The sequence below is a fragment of the Lagenorhynchus albirostris genome, chromosome 13 (genome assembly GCF_949774975.1).
Source record: "Lagenorhynchus albirostris chromosome 13, mLagAlb1.1, whole genome shotgun sequence".
NCBI lineage: Eukaryota > Metazoa > Chordata > Mammalia > Artiodactyla > Delphinidae > Lagenorhynchus > Lagenorhynchus albirostris.
In genome coordinates this window covers 82,489,185-82,504,440 of record NC_083107.1, presented here as the reverse complement: position 1 = coordinate 82,504,440, position 15,256 = coordinate 82,489,185, and the positions used below count along the sequence as shown (strand labels likewise).

Sequence of the window (15,256 nt, the reverse complement as noted above, 5' to 3'; positions counted from 1 at the left end):
TCAGCTCCGTCTTCTCTAGCTCCCTTCCTGCAATGGAGTGGGCGCCCCGCTGCTCTGACTGGGTGGGGCAGAGCTCTGGTCTCCTGGTTGGCATCTTGGCACTCAAGTCCTCCTGAGAGAAACTCAGGGAGTGCTTTCCCCCCAACTTCTTCATTCACTGACCATCTCTTAGAAGACCTGAGGGCGACCTTCTCGTCCATTTTACGCTGGTCTCACCGCCCCCACGTCAGGAGTCACATCTGACCCACGTGTCCATCTGAGCACGTACCAGGTGTCTGGCACTGTGGCAGACGATCTTGCACCTGCCTGCCATGCACCATCTCCCAGCTGGTGGGCATGCCAGCAAGTAAGTGATGCCCAACAGGGGCTTGAGGGTAGCGATGAGGGCACCCAGGGGCCACTGAGGGGAGACGTCCCCCAGACAGGGCAGGGAGTGCGTTCCTGGAGAAGGTGCCGGCCGCCACTCAAGTTCACAAGCTGCCATTTTTAGCACCTATTAAGTGCCCAGAGTCTACGTCCATATCTCCAACGCTCAGGAACGTCCGTGCTATAAATCATTACCCTCTTTACGAAGAGGAAATTGGAGGCCCCGAGAGATCAAGTGGTGTCCCTGTGACGGCGGGCTGTTCAGCCCGGGCCTCTCTGCACGCCAAGCTCATCCTCAGCTCCTACGCCGCACGGCACCCCAACAAGGCAGCATCCTGCTGCAGCCCCACTTGGCAGCCTCAGAGCTGGTGAGACCTGGGGGGCGGGGATGGAGAAACATAAGGACCTGTAGGAATGAGACCAGTGGGACCTTCCCCTTCCAAGCGCTAAAAGCAACTTCCCTGTCAGGAGGCCCGGGGCACCCCGCTGACCCGTCTTAGTGGGGTTGGGGTGTCAGGACAGGCAGGCTGGGAGCATGCGGTCTTCCCACCCACGGTCTTGGGCCCTCAAGCTTTGGGATCCACAGCAATTCTCCCGTCCTGGGGCAGCTTTCAGTGCCATAAACGCTTGGGGCCACAAGGTGGCGCCTGCACCCCTCCCTCGGGGCCAAGAGCTCAGACAGCTTGAATTCAGCAAGGCAGCTGGGGCACTTGCTGCGGGGGACCAGAGACAGCTTCTGCCAGAGGGGCATCCTGGAGCCTTTCAGAATGCGGGGTCTCCGTGATGCCAGGGATGGGGAAAGGACCCCCAAGACGGAGGGAGGACCTGGAGGTCTGAAAGTGTGTTTGAGACAGTTCCCACCGTGGCTGCACCTGAACCCAGATTTACGAGCAACGTCCTAGTTTTACATCACAGTTCCCCAGTTGTCATGAATACTCTGTCCTTGTCACCTTGCACATTCCAATGTTTTTGTTCAGAGAAGACTCATAGGGTCTGTGGGCAAAGTTGGAGGGACAGGAACCTGGAGAGATGGGCCTTGAATGCCAGGGTAAGGGGTTTGTTTAGGACTCAGAAGGTGACAGGGAGCCTCTGGAAGGCTCTAGACCACTCTGGCTGCATGTGAGGGGAGTAGGCAGGGTCACTAGGGAATAAGCCACATCCTGCATTGGGGACCTGGGCAAGGAAGTGGAGCAGAGATGGACCGTTCCCAGAGATGGTACCCCTTGTCCTGACACTTCTGCCCCGTGTCTGCACCCTCAGCTCCACATCCTTCTCTACATGGTCACACGAGGGCACGTCCTCCCACCTCAATGCCCTCTGCCACCCTTGGTCCCAGGCTCAGTCTTCCTATCAAAGCATGACCTTCCTATGTCCCATTCTTTCCAAGCTCTGCTAAGAAGGAGCTGATAAGCTCACGACCACTCTGTGCCTCTGGACTAGCGGGTATGTATACGCACATAATCCTTCTGTTTCAATGTCTTAGCCCAAAGGGGGGACTGGTAGTGAAATTTCAGGCAGAATGGCAGGCCCGTATTTGGAGATGACTAAATATGGAAGGTAGGAGCCTTCTGAAGTGCCTTGAATCATATGAGAGAAATAGGTCCCCGTCATAACCAGTAAAATCAGCTCCCTTGGACCCTAGGACTCTTCTCTGGTTCCCAAGGCCGTCTCCTGCTTAATTCACAGTGACAATACGTCGACCAGCTGGTCCACCGTTAGCGTCTGGTTCTGCCCCAGGCCCCCCTTACTGTAGCTAGAAGGTGGTTACAGTTTGAACTCGGAGCAAGGGACAATTTGCGGCCCAGCAAGATGAAGTAAGAGGAAGTCCTGGGACTTCCCTGGTGGTCCAGTGGTTAAGACTCCACTTTCCCAATGCAGGGGGCCCCGGGTTCAATCCCTGGTCAGGGAACTAGTCCCACATGCATGCCGCAACTAAAGGATTCCACACGCCACAACGAAGACCCTGCGTGCCGCAACTAAGACCCGGCGCAGCCAAATAAATAAGTTAAAGAAAATAAGAGGAAGTCTTATTTTAATTATTTGCCATAATAGTTTCAGAAAGAGGGGTAGATTAGCTCAGCCCAGTATGATTGGCATTTGGCAAAATCTAGAGAAGCAAGTGTTCTGATTGCTTAGGATTTAACAGGGATGCTATTACTGTTTAGCCATTAACATTTCAAACGTGATCCAGATGCAGTTTTAAAAGTGGATAAATCCACCAGAAACTAACACAACATTGTAAATCAACTATACTTCAATTAAAAAATGGATAAATCCAAGTCTAATAAATGGATAAATCCAAGGAAAGTTTTTTTAAAAAAGAAAGAAAAGACACTTTTACATGGCAAAAAGCACTATAAGCAAAGTCAAAATGACATACTGAAGGAAAGTACTTGTGATACATATATCAAAGATAAAACACGAATATGATTAATATTTAAAGAACTCTTTAAAATGTGAGGGAAAAGACCAAAGTTCCAACAGAAAACTGGGCAAAAAACATGGATATACAATTCACTAAAAACGAAATAAATGGCCCTTAAACATAGTAAAAAAATGTTCAACTTCACTCATAATAAGAGAAATACAAATTGTAACTATACTGAAATGCCATTTTCACCCATCAGGTTGGCAAAAATTCAAAAGCTTGACAACACACCACATGGAGAGGCTGTGGAGAAATTGGCGTTCTCTGGCATTGCTGGTGGAAATCAGAGGGGTAAAGCCCTATGGGGATGATGTGACAATACCGAACGAAACTAGACGTGTATTTAACCCTTGCCCCAGCAACCCCGTTTCCAGGAATTTATCCTGAAGATTTATTTCCAACTTTATGAAAATACTTATGTGTATGGTTATTCACTGCAACATTATATGTAACAGCAAAATAGTGGAAACTGCCTCGATACCCATAATCAGAGAGAGCATGAATTAAACGTGGCACATCCACAAAATGCATCACTAGGCAGCTGTAAAAAAGGAATGAGAAAGAGTTCTAAACGTTCTTATGGAACATGCTTCCCAGAATATACTGTTAAGTAGAAAAATAGAGTGATACATTGTATGTTATCTTTTGTGTAAAAAAAGAAATAAGAAAATACATACAAATCTGCTTATTTTTGCCAAATCACAAGAAGGGTAAACTAGAAACGAATGAAACCACATTTAATTACCCACAGGGGTGGGGAGGAATGGAGTGAAAGGGAAAGGAAAGAGAATGATATTTCTCTGAATATACTTTTTTCTGCATAGTTTTGACAAACTTTTGGAACTTTGTTAATGTGTCATATGTTGAGTAAATAAAATTCCATCAGTATGGATGGGGAGCTCACCACCCCTAAAACTGAATAAAACCAAAACAAATAAACTGAACTATATATCAAATCGATAAGATAACCGCATAAGAAAAAGGAGGGAAAAAAAGAACTAATCCAAGTAACTTTGAATGCAGTACTTTGACTTTATACCCTTCGTATAAACACAAAAAGAACTGCAAAGAATCTTTAACTTTACTTAATAATTTTGTGGTTGGTAGAGATAGGAGTGTGACAATTCTGAGACAATTTTTGTGTATCATAAGACTGAGAAAATGAGATATTGTTAGGAGCCAGAGTTTTCATTGTGGGAGAAAGGAGGCATAAGTAAGCAACAGAGAAAGGTGAGTGTATTAGTTTCCTAAGGCTGCTGTAAAAAGTACCACAAACTGGGTGGCTTAAAACAACAGAACTGTTTTGTTTCCCAGTTCTGGAGGCTGGAAGTCCCAGATCAAGGTGTCAGCAAGGTTGGTGCCCTCTGAGGCTGTGAGGGAGATGACTTCTCCCCTAGCTTTTGGTGGTTTGCTAGCAACTCTGGCATTCCTTGGCTTATAGAAGCATTGCCCTCATTTCTGTCTTTGTCTTCATGTGCTGTTCTCCCTTTATGTGTCTCAGTTCCCCCTTTTTAAGAGTGGATAAATCCGGGCTTCCCTGGTGGCGCAGTGGTTGAGAGTCTGCCTGCTGATGCAGGGGACACGGGTTCGTGCCCCGGTCCGGGAAGATCCCACATGCCGCGGAGCGGCTGGGCCCGTGAGCCATGGCTGCTGAGCCTGTGTGTCTGCAGCCTGTGCTCCGTAACGGGAGAGGCCACAACAGTGAGAGGCCCGCATACCACAAAAAAAAAAAAAATGATGACAATAATGGATTATAACATATTGAATCAAAAAGAATGCATGAGTCCACAGTGATCCTAAAAATGAAACCAACATACAAATAAACTGGGGGAGATGGGAAAGCTCTTCTTTATAGTAGAAAGATGACAAATGTGGAAGGGATGAGAGTTAGAAAACAAACCTTCTGCAACCATCACTGAGTAACTGCTTCAAACAATATTCAAACCATTGAGTAAAAGATCGTTGGGTAAACAGATATTTACAGTCTCAAAGTGGCTCCCCAGATATTATTTAGTAATTACAAAGAGAAAAGATGGATATCTTTATGGTAGAGAAATACAGTGGAGAAGGTAGAGCGCACTGCCTCTGCCTTTACCAGTGGTTAAGTAAACATCAACAGCGATGACACACTCTGACATCAGGTACCTCCTGGTGTAACCCGCTGAGAAGAACACAGTGGCACTTACGCACGGGTCCCGCCAAAACTGAGATATCCAAATCAAATCTTGAGGAAACAATCCAACAAATGCAAATTGAGGGAGGTTCTCAAAACAGTGGGTTTGTATTCTTCAAATACATCAGTCATGAAAGACAAAGAAAGGCGGAGAAATTTCCAGGTTAAAAGAATGGGATTTTTTTTTTACAGGAGCTTAGACATTTACCCTAAAATTTACATAGAAGTAAAAAAGATCCTTGACTAGGTAAGTCATCTCTAAAAAAGGAAAGCAAAGAGGGAGGATTTACCCTACCAGAAGTTAAGACCTACTACAAAGCCATTGTAATAAAAATAGCCCTAAAAGAGACCAATGGACCAATGCAATACAGCAGAGCACTTAGACAGACTCATGCATATTTGCAAATTTAATATAAGATAACTTGGCATCACTAATCAATAGGGGAAAGATAGATTTTTTTTTAAAGGTAAATGGTATTGGGAAAACTGGCTCACTCTAAGGAGAAAAATAAAACTGTTCCTTACCTAACACAACATAACCTATCCCAAAGATCCACTGACATTTTACACAAGAGATATCTGAAAGGCAAGCAAACATACGCTGTTAAACTCATCAATAACCACAGAAAAGGAAACCAGAATAACAAAAGGCTGGGTTCCCACAGCAAAGGGCTCAATGAGCCAAGAGCCAGGGAGGGGAGAGGCAGGAAGCAGGGACAGGACCCTCGAAGTGTGCAGTGGGAGCGGTAACTAGTCCAGCAATTAACCAATTAGGTTAATCTAATTTAATCTAATCTAATACATGACTCAGCAATTCCACCCCTGGACACCCACAGGGACTTTCTTTTTTTTTTAATTTTTTAAAATTTATTTCTTTTTTACATCTTTATTGGAGTATAACTGCTTTACAATGGTGTGTTAGTTTCTGCTTTGTAACAAAGTGAATCAGTTATACATATACATGTTCCCATATCTCTTCCCTCTTGCATCTCCCTCCTCCCCCCCCACCCCCCCTCCCCCCCCTTCCCTATCCCACCACAGGGACTTTCTTTGTGGAGGCATCTCTGGGGAACATCATGACTGATTGATTCCAGGTCTAAATAGGTCAGACCAGATTCTCAAGGAACCAGATGAGGACACTAAAGTCATGTTAAAAGAACTCAGTGTCCAACCTGAAGACGCTCCCACTGGCCAAAGATGGGATGCTTTAAGCACCAATAATGATAATAACCACAGTGGAAACCAATTGAACGTGTTTATATTCATGAGTTCATAATGATGCCAAAAAACAAGCAAACAAAAAAGGATTGACTGCTTTTAGACAATACCAGGAAACTGCTTCATTATTTTGAAAGCAGATAAATAAGGGGAAGGAATCAAGTAATTATCGTGCTTTTCTGAAATGAACTGTACTTCAGAGTTAAACCAAATAGGTGATGAAGGAACATTTCTCTTTATATATATATATTCCAACAAATACACAAAGAAAGAATGATAGAAAATAAAATATCACTGTTATGGACTGAATTTTGTCCTCCTGAAATTCATACATTGAAGCCGTAACTTCCAGTGTGGCAGTATTTGGAGATGGGGCCTTTAAGGAGGTAATTAAGGTTAGATGAGGTCATAAGGGTGGGGCTCTAATTCAACAGACTGGTGTCCTTATATGAAGAGGAAGGGATGCCAGAGATCTCTTTTTCATCAGGCTCACAGAGGAAAGGCCATGTGAGAACATGGCATGAAGACAGCCATCTGCAACCACACAGAGAGCTCTCACCAGACACCAACCCTGATGGCACCTTGATCTTGGACTTCCAGACCGTGAGGAAATAACCTTCTGTGGTATAAGGCCCCCAGTCTGTGTTAATCTTTTATGGCAGCCCAGGCAGACTAATACAAGCACCAGTTTGCAACCCCTAATGAATTATGGATCTGGGCACTGATCTCCAATGGCTGACACCACCAAAGAGACAGAACCAGACAAACACACCTCCTGATGGTACCACCTAGGAAGTTGTCCAGACAAAATAAACAAAAAACCCCACAAAACAACTGGAGTCTGTTAGATGTAGCTAGTAATTTACAGGAAATACCAGGGACAGAGGACCATGTTAACCAACACCAGAAGGATGTAATCAGCAAAACCCACAGTGCAGGAAATTTGACAAGATTGTTTCCTTGCAAAAAATTGCAAGGAAAATAAAATAGAGGAAACCCCTCTAGATTAGAAGAGATTGAAGAATCATAGCAAACAATCACAATGTATGGACCTCATTGATCTCAATTCAAACAAACAAATTTTAACCCCCCCAAAATTTTAAGACAAAAACTATGAATACTGACTAAGTTTTTAATAATATTAAGGAGCTATTTTTAATTCTGTTCATGTGCGATAATAGTTTTATATTTTCTAAAGAGCGTTTATCTTTTAAATATATAGACTAAAATATTTGCAGGTGAAATAATATGTGAGGGATTCGATTTGAAATAATCCGAAGAGTTAAGAAATGGGAGGAGGTATAGATAAATAAGACTGGCCACGCACTGGCGATAGCCAAAGCTGGGTGATGGCTAAACAAGGTGCTATATTATCCTCTTGACTGTTAAAAGCTGGACATTTTCTGGAATAAAAAATTGTTTTCTTGAGTACTGAGTATTTTTAAAAGTGATAAACAAAATGAGATTTTCTCTTAGGTAAATTAAATATATAATACACAAAACAAAACACATTTTACAAGAGTACTAACAAAGCAATACACATCTAACATGTAGAGGAGTTGTTGTCTGGAGGAGCGGGAGTAGGGTCTGGGGATAAAGGGAATTGGTTCATCATTTAAATAAACCTGCAGGGCTTTCCTGGTGGCGCTTAGGAGTCTGCCTGCCAGTGCAGGGGACATGGGTTCGAGCCCTGGCCTGGGAAGATCCCACATGCCGCGGAGCAACTAAGCCTGTGCACCACAACTACTGAGCCCATGTGCCACAACTACTGAGCCCTGCAAGCCACAACTACCGAGCCCACGTGCCACAACTACTGAAGCCTGCATGCCTAGAGCCTGTGCTCTAGGGCCTGTGTTCCACAACTACCGAGCCCAAGTGCTGCAACTACTGAAGCCCGCGTGCCTAGAGCCCGTGCTCCACAACAAGAGAAGCCACCAAAATGAGAAGCCCGAGCACCGCAATGAAGAGTAGCCCCCCTTCACCGCAACTAGAGGAAGCCTGCGTGCAGCAACAAAGACCCAACGCAGCCAAAAATAAATAAAATGTTTTTAAAATTATAAATAGATAAATAAAGCTAGAGAGGGACTGAGGAGTACGTTTAGTGCCATCCTCTGCACCTCAGGTCCAAGGACAGAGAAAAATTGGAAGATGGAAAAGCACAAGGATACACAAAAAATGATTGTAGCCCTACTACCAGCAAGAAGCATTGCTCACATTTCCGTGTTTCCTTCTAGTGTTTTTTCTATATCTATAGAAAACTACCCTCTCCTTTTCACTCATTCTCAGGCTTTGGAGACACATAGAAATGGGTTAAAATTCTGGATTAACCATTTTATGAATAGTGTTATCTTGGACAAGTCGTTTTCTCTTGTCCAACTTTCATTTTCTCATTCTGAAAAGTCGGAACCATCACAAGCACCTAAGATTAGGTGATGATGGGACGCAAAAGCATCTAAAGGCTCCCTGGGGTGGTTCCCACTGGTATTTTGCACAGCTCTGTGCAGAGGCAGTGATAAATATTTGTCAAACTGAACGGGATGAAATTACGAGGCAGCTGGATCTCACGTGTGTGTTTTTATCTCAAAGCCTTGTGTTGAGGCACATAATGTTTTTTCCTGTGATTCACTCTCAGTTCCACGTGCAGGGAAAAGAAACTCCCTCTTTGGGGTCACCCAGTTTACATGGTGAGAGACCCCAGAAATGTCTTCTCATCATTTGCAGTGTCTCCCAGGGAAGAGTGCAAAGATGTTAAAGTTGACAGAAGTATTGCAAAAGGCTTCCTGGCTGCTAGCAGTGAGGATGTTCAGTCTCTGGGGCCCAAAGGTTCCCAGGTGGTTTCTGGCCTTCAGAGTCTGGCTTACATGAGCTACCCGGGAAGCCACCACACGTGGTAACGTGTCCTTTTTCTGAAATGTCATTGGGTGGCTGGGCACAGAGCTGGGGGTCTCCCAGGGGGCTCCTGTGCAGCACCACTGTGCTCCCTAAAGGTCCAAGCGGTCCCGGGAATGTTTTCAGTTCTAGTGTTCAGCATTTGTTGTTAGGAGAAATTGTGCGCTCTACTGGCATTTGTGAATTCTGGGACTTTTAGAAGTTTCTAGAATGCAGGCCTCATGGGTCTCAAGGGCCTACTTGACTCCTAGCCAGTCTGGATCCTTGTTCTTCCTTAATCCTTCCAATGATACTTCAGAAGCGGAGCAGGGATTTGGGGTTGTGTTTTTCACACAGGTTTTGGTCTTAGGGGGACACACCAGCACACACAGGAGCACAGGGCCCTCAGCAGGCATCTCGTGCCTCTCCTCTGCCTTCTCAGACCAGGAAGCCCCATCCAGAGAGGTCAAGGGACCTGTCCAGGGTCACGCAGAGGATAGTCAGTTCATGCCACGTGGTTCCGGCTTTGGGGTTAGGAGAGAAAAGGTGAGATCATGAGAGCAAACCTAAGAGGGCTCGTCCTCCAGAAGCCCAGACTGAAATGTCATGAAGTCACAGAACCAGAAACCTGGCTCCTGGACAGACCTTCCTGCTCTTCCAGGCACTGGGGGGTGGGGGCAGGGTAGAGAGGTTAAGAGCTCAGACTCGACTTACATGGACCCAGGTTCCAGCCCTTAGATGCATTTACTGGCTGCATGAATTTAGGGAAGTTACTCCACTGCTCCGTTTTGGTTTCCTCCTTAGTGAAACCTATCCCCCTGCAGAGTTGTTGTAAAGATTGAATGACTCAAGGCAAAAAGTGCCTGCCTGATGGTAGGCCCAACGTGAACGCATGATCACTATGGCCCACAGTACTGCGGGGAGAGGCAGGGGTGCAGGCCCTGACTCCCCACAGGTGACTCTGTGTTTGGGGAAATCTCGCAGCCTGTCTCCCAACCTGTAGCCTCAGAGTAAGGAGACTCATTGCACAATGAGGCAATGTGTGTGGAATCACTTTGTGGACTGCCAAGCACAGGCCAGGGCCCAATACAATGACTGCTGTTACAAAACATCTGGTCCAACACCATCAATTCAAGGAGGAGGTCAGAACACGCCACCCCAAAATATGCCACTCTGGCATATCGCCCATTTTGTGTTAAAGGCACTTAAAAAAAACCAGCAGATACAAGAAGAACACCCTGACTTTCCTTTTTTTTCTTAAAAGCAAGAGATGAAACTCCCATGTGAAAGATGTCCTCCCTACACCAGAGAGACAGTAACATGCATATCGTCAAGAATGGTCAGGAGAGACCACAGAGTTCCGTGCCTTGTTAAAATAACTCTTACCTTCCTTTAGCCTGTCCTCTTACTTTAGTTTCTTTCCCACCACTGCTTCTCTGTTTTGCCTCGTATAAAAGCACAGAGATTTTGCCACTTCTTTGGGTCTTCATGTCCTTTGAGGGCTCCTGTGTCACACAAAACTCCTGTTAAATAAATCTGTATGCTTTTCTCCTGCTGATCTGCCTTATGTCAATTTAATTCTCAGGCCAGCCGAAAAACCCTAGGAAGGTAGAAGGAAGAGCCTGCTCCCCTACAAAAGCAAAGCCTCAGAAGGTCCTGGGTCTACTTTCCATGGAACCTCCATCTGGCTGGTACTCATCTGCCTCCCCCGTCTGTCTGATTTTAGCCTGAGAAGTCAATTCAAGCCCGAAGTCAGCCCATCCTTCTCACTGAGCTTCCATCAGCGTTTCAGCCCGCCTGGGTCACGTGTGCCTGGGGACAAGGCAGAGGCCCTGGCTAGGATGTGACAGCAGCAGGTCACACAGGCAGGGTCCCCATAGCAGGGCACAAGCTGGGGCACTGGGAAGCTAAGCTGATAGGGATGCTAACATCTGAGACCTCCGGAGCTGGCAGCAGGCTGGTCCAGATGCTCACGTTGTTGATAGAGAAACTGAGGCCCAGAGCAAAGAAAGAACTTACTCAGGGACACATGGCCCTGGTGGCAACACTGGGACTGGAATTCTGGTTTGCAGTTCTATACTCTTTCTCCCACACCTGGCCCTTGGAACGAATATTCTAGTAAGTGCAGGCTTCGATCTGGACATGTTCATTCTGAGCTCACAAATACAAATGCTTAATCCTCTGTAACATTCTTGGTCACGGTCTTGTTTTTTTTCTTTATTTTTTTTTTGGCCACATTGCGGCATGCAGGATCTTAGTTCCCTGACCAGGGATGGAACCCATGTCCTGTGCAGTGTGTGGAAGCACGGAGTCTTAACCACTGGACCGCCAGGGAAGCCCCTTGGTTAGGGTCTTGAATGCAGTTCAAGGAGTTAACTCCTGGGGGTAGGTGTCATAAACCCAGAGCCATGTTCAGTGTAAGTATGGCTCTGGCCTGTAATTTCTTATTTTAGTGACACTGACTAGCACCCCCAGGCTGTGCTGGAGCCCACTGGATGGCTCATTAAGGCCACAGGTCCTGGGAACAGCAAAGGGAAATCAAAACGAAAATCACAGTCTCTCCGAAGCACAGGCCTTTATTAAATCCCAGTCTACTGGTAACATTTCAGGATACAAAGAGATTTTTGCTCTCTTTTGGAATGGTGGGAAGATTTAAATCAACAGTCTTTTGTTGAGTGTCGCCTATGGTGGATAGTTTGGGATGACTGAACTTCAGCCTCGTGGGAGAATCAGACAGCATACGTTTGAAAAGCACTTTACAGTTTACAGAGCCTATTCATGTTGTCTCAGTTAATCCTTACTACAGCCCTGGGAGGCATCAGACACTCAGAGAGGTAAGGCAATTTGCCAAGTATAGGCCAGCAAGTGGAGAGGCCAGGATTAACCCCAGGTCTTCTGCCTACAGATTCAGGTCACTTCATACTATACCATGCAACACACAGATACAGTGAAATTGTTAGGAGACACAGGCCGGAGAATCTAAAAAATTTATTATTATTATTCTGTGAAAAGCTCTTGGAGGGATTAGCATTTGATATAGGTCTTTAAATGGCTATGATTATTTTCCTTTTTTCCTATTTTAATAGGTCACTGTAGATGATGTGGAAAGTGTAATAAAATGCAACAAACAAAAGATTGATAATCTGATACAGAGGTGCTGCCTCTATAAATCACTTACATTGCTCCTTCCAGTTTTTTCTTTGTGTTTTTTAAACTAGTTGAAATCATACTCTCTATATGGCTTTGAATTGTCTTTTTCTCCCCTTTAATGTACATTTTATCACATTCTCTTTGAATGGGTTAAACACCAGTGGGTCTGTGATTAGGGAATTCTGGACTAAGAACATAGCTGGAGGGACTTTCCTGGTGGCGCAGTGGTTAAGACTCCGCGCTCCCAATGCTGGGGGCTTGGGTTCGATCCCTGGTCAGGGAACTGGATCCCACGTGCATGCCACAACTAAGGAGCTGGCGAGCCGCAACTAAGGAGCCTGCCGGCCGCACCTAAGACCCAGCATAGCCAAATAAAAAAAGAAAGAAAAAAGAAAGAACATAGCTGGAGAAAAGGTGTGGGGACAGGGAAACGAAGGGCGTATTCGGGAAACGGTGAGTAATTCTTCGAGACTAAACTTGTAACTCTATGATGAGCTGAGGTTTACCAAGGAATCTAGAAAGACCTTTAATATCAGATGGTGGAGAGCCTTGAATGACACACTAAGGAATTTGTAGTTTACTCTATTCTCATTAAACAACAATACACTTTACACTGTACATATTTAGAAAAATACATATGAGAACATTCAGAAATAAGTCACAATCTGTGCAGATATAATTGCTATTAATATTTTGAAACATGTATAACCTACCAATTTTTTTCTGTACACATATTTCTTTTTTCCCCAAACAGGGACATAAAACACATATTCTTTTCTAATCTGATTATAATTCCATTAACATCTTTCTTGGTCATTAAAAATTCTTTTGCAATAATGGTTTTTAAACATTGTACGCACCGGAACTCTGTTTTTAAACAAAATCCTACCAGGAACCTCAAAGGCCAAAAGGGATATAAGTAGAACTACTGTGATCAGAACATGGGTGGGAGCCCTGATGCCCGCCTGACCCTGTAAGACACCCTGACCCCGTTCTGAAAAACACTGGTGCCTAATGTCATTTTTATGGCTGCAAGGTAAGAGCATAGCATCACTTAATCAGCTTGCTCAGTTGTTTCCAATTTTTCCCTTTGTAAATTGATACTACATTCTTTGAGCACATCCCATAATTATTTCCTAGTGAAGGTTTCTGAACATGGGGTGTGACATAATCAGAGCTATTAGCGTGAATGCCAAATACAGTAAAATCTTACTTAACTGGAATTCAGCTAACCACAATCCTTAATTAACCAATTTTCTTTTGCTCAACTTTGGGAACATAAAGGAAACTCTCTACCTCCCTCCCTTTTCTTCTCTCTCTCTCAAACACATACACAAGCACACATGCACAGAACTATGAAATAGGGATACAGTTAGCAAATATATGCAATCACTGTACTCTGAGAACTATGAAACATTACTGAGAGAAATTAAAGGTGAGTGCAAATGGTGAGACATACCATACTCATGGACTGGAAGATTCAGTATTGTTAAAATGCCAATTCTCCCCCAGATTAATCTATAGAGTCAACACAATGACATTCAAAATATTAGCAGGGTTATTTTGAAAAATTTAGTAAGCAAATTTTAAAATTTATGTGGAAATGCAAAGCATGTAGAATAGCCAAAACAACATGGAAAAGGAGCAAAGTTGGAGGCCTCACCCAATCCGGTTTCAAGACCTACTATAAAGCTGACAGAAATCAAGATAGAATGGTATTCAAGTAAAGGTTGACATATAGACCAATGGAACAAAATAGAAAGCCCAGAAATAGATCCACACATATATGTGGTCAATTGGTTTTCTAGCAAAGGTGCCAAGACAATTAAATGGAAGAAAGGATAATCTTTTTAACGAAAGGTGCTAAAATAATTGGTGGCTATACGTACAAAAATGAGCTAAAACTATAAACCTTTAAAAAAATAGGAGAAAACCTTAGTGATCTTGGGTTAGGCAAAGATTTTAAAAATAGGACACATAAAATTTAAAAAATCAATAACTTGGACTTCATCAAAATTGAAAATGTCTGCTCTTTGAAAGCACAATTAGTTAAAAGAAAAGGTGTGACTTCCTTGGTGGTGCAGTGGTTACGAATCCACCTGCCAGTGCAGGGGACACGGGTTTGAGCCCTGGTCCAGGAAGATCCCACATGCCACAGAGAAACTAAGCCCATGCGCCACAACTACTGAGCCCGTGTGCCACAACTACTGAAGCCCACGCACCCTAGAGCCGACGCTCTGCAACAAGAGAAGCCAACACAATGAGAAGCCCGTGCACCGCAACGAAGAGTAGCTCCCACTCGCTGCAACTAGAGAAAGCCCGCGCACAGCAACGAAGACCCAACACAGCCAAAATAAATAAATAAAATAAATTTTTAAAAAAAAGAAAGAAAAGAAAAGGCAAGCCACAGACTGGGAGACTATGTCTGCAAACATACACAAAATAAAGGACTTATGTCCACAATATGTAATGAATTCTCAATATTAAGACAAGACAATTAAAATCAGGCAAAAGATCTGAACATTTTATCAGAAACACTGATGCCAAATAAGCGCATGAAAAGATGTTCAACATCATTAGTTGTTAGGGAAATTTAAACCAAATGGAGATACCACTACATATCCACTGTAGTGGATAGAATTTAAAAGACAACGCCAAGTTTAGCTAGAAGGTGGAGCAATGGGTTAGCATTTATTTACAAAGTTAAACATTCACTTACCATATGACTCAGGAATTCCACTCTTGTGTATTTTTCAAGTGAAGTGAAAATATTTAATATATGTCTACACAAAGATCTGTACGTGAACATTTATAAGAGCCTTGTTCAGAGTAGCCAAAAACTGCAAACAGTCCAGATGTCCATTGATTGGTAAATGAAGAAAAATCTATACCTAAATGGAATACTACTCAGCAATTAATAGGTATAAACTACTTATACATGCAACAACATGATGAATCACAAAAGCATTACTAAGTGAAAAAAGTCAGATACAGAAGACTACATACTATATGCATTCATAGGAAGTTCTAGAAAACGAGAACCTGGAGTGGTG

General features: G+C 43.9%; 1 long non-coding RNA gene across 4 annotated transcripts in view; it reads right to left on the bottom strand.

The window, feature by feature from the left end:
* Positions 1-15,256, bottom strand: part of LOC132531416 (uncharacterized) — a 73,113-nt gene that overhangs the window by 40,660 nt on the left and 17,197 nt on the right. Inside the window, exon 3 of one of the 4 annotated variants that reach the window (XR_009544098.1) lies at positions 4,972-5,080. The exons of the other annotated variants lie outside the window; for them this stretch is intronic. This is a non-coding gene — a long non-coding RNA (uncharacterized LOC132531416). Of the gene's footprint in view, positions 1-4,971; positions 5,081-15,256 lie in introns of those variants that run through there. 4 annotated transcript variants of the gene reach the window in all.